Raw genomic sequence first — 4,905 nt, 5'->3', positions numbered from 1 at the left:
CCCTGTTTCCCTTCCCAGCGGTAAATAACAGAATGGGGAGGGGGTGAATGGAAAGGGAAAAAGAAGGGCAGAAGAAGAGGGAACAGGCTTGAAGTGAAGAGGTGTGGATGGAAGGGTAAGGAAGAAGAGTAAAAGAGAAGGGAAGGAAAAGAAAGGGAATGAAGAGAGGAAGAAAAATGAGGGGAAAAAGAGGAAAGAAGGAGAGGAGAAGAAAAAGGTAAAAGAAGAAAGAAGGGGAGGGGAGGGAGAGGGGGAGGCTGCAGATATTAATTAAGCTCAGAGCCAAATGAGATATTAACACTCGTCGACCTCCACTGATTAACAACCCTTATTTATTATTCTGTGCATGGTAGCCTCGGCATCAAACACTAATTAATGTTGTAATATTTCTCACAGCCACCAGTCATCACCGCAAACACACTCAACTCAACTCTCTTACTTATCGTTAATGTCCAAACTGTGGTGGTAGTGGTCGGCGTCCAGCTTATAAGAGGAGATTAGTCACTATAGTTTATTTCACCTTAAGATTGAACACCCTAACGATTCCTGGGGGGTTTAGGTTAGGTTAAATTTATGGTGAAATTAACTGGGGTGTTTAATCTGAAGCAATAACATTCGTGTGTGTTTGTGTGTCGGGGGGGAAGAAATTTTACTTCAGTACTCCCTTGCCGCCTCCGTTTTCTCTCACGTCGCAAGCACAACAAATTCTTATTATTCAGTTTAGTATTTATTTATTTGTTTATTTATTTATTTATTTATTTATTTATGTATTTGACTTAAGTTCCTTTTAAGCTCGAATTCTAAGTGCACACCTACAGTAAATAACAATAATAAATAACATCTTTAATCACGTTCTCTTAAGTAACTTCACACACTTACCCAAAAATCACGGGATATAGCTCAGGCTTCGACAGTGTAAACAAGAGCTAATTATTGTTTAACCCCACAATGTCTGTCTGTCTGTCTGTCTGTCTGTCAACTTTTTGCTTTCAACTTTTTCCAACCAAAAATAATTAGAGTAATAAAGTGCAATTTTGGTTTGCATGAATAAAATAACAGGTTGGGCAGAGGTAATGAAAATGTCTTTGTGGTGACTTAATTGATATTGAGGTTAACTGAACGGTGAGGAGTAATAATAATGATAATAATAATGGTTTTGTTGATGTTAGTTCCGTTGGTGGTGATATTAACCGTTAAATCACGTAGTTTTTGTTGGTGTTATTTACGTCTGGAGTAAATTAACTTCAATCACATCGTTCTAGTGATGTATTAACTGTCGTGGGTGGCTGAAATAACCGAGGGCCGCTTAAACTACCACTGCGTATATTATAATGAGTTCACTTGGTCACCCTTACCGTGTGTGTGTGTGTGTGTGTGTGTGTGTGTGTGTGTGTGTGTGTGTGTGTCTCCAGTTGACTGAATAATACATGTGAGTAAATTCTCTCACGGTAAATATGGAGGTGGACAGTAATTAACCTTATATGCTGTACTGTTTTTGGGGATAGAAGTAGCAAGAAAAGTGTGTGTGTGTGTGTGTGTGTGTGTGGACAGGTAAACAGGCACAGGTAAAGGTAAACAAGCACAGGTAAGTGTAGGTAGGGAGACAGACAATGTGTTATGAAATATATGTGTTATCAGGTGTGTGTAAGGCGGTGTGTGGTAGGTACTGGTTGACTCTGGTGACGGACGCCGATAATAATACCCGTGGACCTCCTCCCTCCTTCCATCCCTCCCTTGCCTAACCTACTCTCCTTCCCCCCTTCCTACCCTATACCCTTTTATCTCCTCCCTCTACTCCCTATGTACTTTCCTCCCTTCCTTCTCTCCTCCCTTCTCCCTCTCCCTCCCTCCCTCCCTCCCTACCTGGTAATCAACACACAACATTGGTGATAATCTCTCACATACGCGGCGACTGGAATGAGTTATTGATAAGGCGGGAAAAAATGTGCGTCGTGTTGTCTGGTGCGCCGTGGTGTTTATAGGGTTTAATTCTTGGTGGCGGAAGGTACAGTACATGTTGGTCTTAGTTCATGTTTAGGGAGGGTTCAGAGGTGCCACACGGTACTGTTTTGTTCTGTGGAGGGATGGGGGGGTGAGGGGGCTTAAATTTCAGCAGCAAGATCTTTTGAGCCCTTGAACGTATGCATACATATATACACATACACCAGGATTATTGTATATTTATAAGGTTTAATTCGGAGGGTCACAGTCGGCATGATGAGATGATTTTGGGGTCAATACACTAAACTCTTTCAGTAATCGGCGTTTCTCTTATTTATTTGCCTTAGTTCAACCTTGTTCTTCACTGGATGATACTACAGTAAAGTCTATAATTATTCTACGTATATTTTCTATTTATTATACTGATCAATGACACATGATTCGCCATAGTTGACGCGGTACAAGTAAGAAATGCGCCGGTAATGTACCGTACGTCAGTTAAGTAAATGAATCACTTATTTAGCAATCCAGTAATTATTGTGTATTGTGTTACACATATAGTGAAAGTGATCCATCATTGGGCACCATACAGAGGGAGGGGAGCCAACAAGTGGAGAGACGTCACTGCCGCAGCTGCACCTGTGGCCTCCGTTTTCTGTGATTCACGCCTCATTTGGCGGGAACACCCGTGACTTGTTATGACGACTCCAGATGGCGCGCGAGGCCCCCAACCTTCCTGGCCTGGCTCACGTCTACACTCATATTATATTATATCCCGGATTAATGATCACATGTGTATTTCTCTATGTATCGTCTGTAATAGAGTATAGTATTGGGTTGGTACTTGTTTGTATAGAAATTACATATTTGTGGCATGAGGTTCGTTTTGTCCAGATCGAGTGTGATGACTAATGAAAATCATGACCCCCAGCATTAAGTGGTCTTCCCGCACGTGTAAGTGTAGGCGGGGAGGTGTTCGACATTGACCCAGATAAACATCTAAGGTAGTGCGGAATAACGCCAGACGAAGACGTTAAGAGGGCTAAGGCCGTCAGGTTGTTTAACACTGGTGATAACGTCTCACTAAGCTGAGAATAATCGGGCAAGTGGCTCCCCGCAGACGTCATAACCTGTCGTCCCTGTCAGAGGCTGTGAAAGATTCCCCCCTTGTGTGATGTATGACGTCATAACCAGGGGCCGCTACGTCATTCCGCGCCATTACCCAGCCGAGGGGCGGCCATGTGCTCCTCCCTCACCCTGCCTCCCTCCCTCCCTCGCACTTAATTGTCAGCATCAACATTCAACTTCTTCGTCCTGAGCAGATATATATGTATGTATGTATGTATGTATGTATGTACACATTATGTCTGTGTGTACGTCTAAAATTGAGACTAGTGTATATATAGTTGTGATGTAGATAGTGATGATGCTCGATAAATGAACAATATATCATAGACTAACCTAACCTAACCTAACCTCACCTCTATTTAACACCATCTAGGTTAAGTATTGATGGTAAACGACATCTTGTGTGAACAACAGCGTCTCACACACACACACACAAACAAACAAACAGTTCACGCCGGGATAAAGGCATCATATATTTTTCAACTTTGTGATGTACTCAAGAGGTTCACATGAGGGTTGTGTCCTGGCTGTGAAAACTTTACTGAGGCTAGACTGACTCAGTAGTGTGTGTGTGTGTGTGTGTGTGTGTGTGTGTGTGTGTGTGTGTGTGTGTGTGTGTCACCTGTATTGTCGGTGTCCAATATGCCAACAGGAGCCAACTCATTTTCTAATCTGTGTGTCGAGATGCACCAACACTGCTCACTAGTATGTAACAGTTCACAAACACACGCATAATCACCTCGTTCGTGTATCCCTCCGTCAGTAGTTTGTCTTAGTTGGAGATCTAGAACACGTCCCATCTTCGTTGTGATCTTGATGCACCTGGAGATGTACTGAGTGTGTGTGTGTCTCCTTGATCGGTGGACTTGATGAGCCACTCCTTGACCCGCTTCTGAGGGCTTATCTAACACCCAGAGCGCCGTCCATCTCCTCCTTCTGTCCTGATAGTATCCGTCGACGCCGTCAGAGAGAGGTGATGAATCAGATAGTGCTGTCTGGGTGTGGGTCAATGCCACTGTGCTAATCTATCTTGTGTGTGTGTGACTTTCACGGCCAGGTGGTGTAAGTATTGTAAGCCTATAAAGGTTTATCTATTTTAATCAGGAGATAAAGCTTTAGGCCTACAGGTAGAGGCTAGAGGACGTGACCAGGTGTGGCACTCGACCCTGGCGTGGAGTAAGACCTTGTAGGCCTCAAGGTTATCACTCGAGTGCTGGATGTGTGAGGCGGCTACTGTCTTACACCCGCATGTGGCGAGTCACGAGTGATAGGGGAGGCGGGGTGGGGGAGGGAGGTGGTAGGGAAATAAGGAGTAAAGGGAAGGAAGGAAAGAAGAATAGAGAAAGGGAAGGAGAGATACAAAGGAGGAGAAGGAAGGGACGGATGGATGGACGGAGAGAAGCTAGGAGGGAGGGTAGGGAGGAAGGAAGGACGGAGGTCAGGCAGGAGGGAGGGAGGAAGGGTGATGACTAGCATTAACACTGTCCCTTGTACCACCATCTGCGGTACTAGAGTTCAAAAAGTAATTTATCTCCCATTTCCTCGTTTACTGTACAGATTTTTTTTAAGTTTAACAAATTTATTGACAAAGCTTGTAGTACAGTTTGTCTATTCTGAGTAATTCAGTCAGGTCTTGACACTGCGGGTGGTATCACTTCTCACTGCCACGCAGGACAGAGGTTCATACACAAAGAAATACATCATATTAATTAACAGCTATATATGTATAGAGGTCAGATTCATATGGAGTGGTAGTCGAGCTGTGTGTGTGTGTGTGTGTGTGTGTCTGTGTGTGTCTGTGTGTGTGTGTGTGTGTGTGTGTGTGTGCACAAGAGA

The 4,905-nt window shown here is 43.8% G+C and overlaps 1 protein-coding gene across 1 annotated transcript in view; it reads right to left on the bottom strand.

Moving 5' to 3' along the window:
• The window catches only part of LOC121878376 (serine/threonine-protein kinase Sgk1-like), a 26,230-nt gene extending 22,333 nt beyond the window's left edge, over positions 1-3,897 (bottom strand). The window contains exon 1 of the mRNA XM_042384581.1: positions 3,809-3,897. The gene's annotated coding sequence lies outside the window, so the exon portion shown is untranslated. The remainder of the gene's footprint in view (positions 1-3,808) is intronic.
• Between the last annotated feature and the right edge of the window lie 1,008 nt (positions 3,898-4,905).

The sequence above is a fragment of the Homarus americanus genome, unplaced genomic scaffold (genome assembly GCF_018991925.1).
Source record: "Homarus americanus isolate GMGI-L3 unplaced genomic scaffold, GMGI_Hamer_2.0 scaffold41027, whole genome shotgun sequence".
In the NCBI taxonomy this organism is placed as follows: domain Eukaryota; kingdom Metazoa; phylum Arthropoda; class Malacostraca; order Decapoda; family Nephropidae; genus Homarus; species Homarus americanus.
Note: the sequence above shows the minus strand (reverse complement) of the source record. Positions and strands in the feature narration are given on the sequence as shown.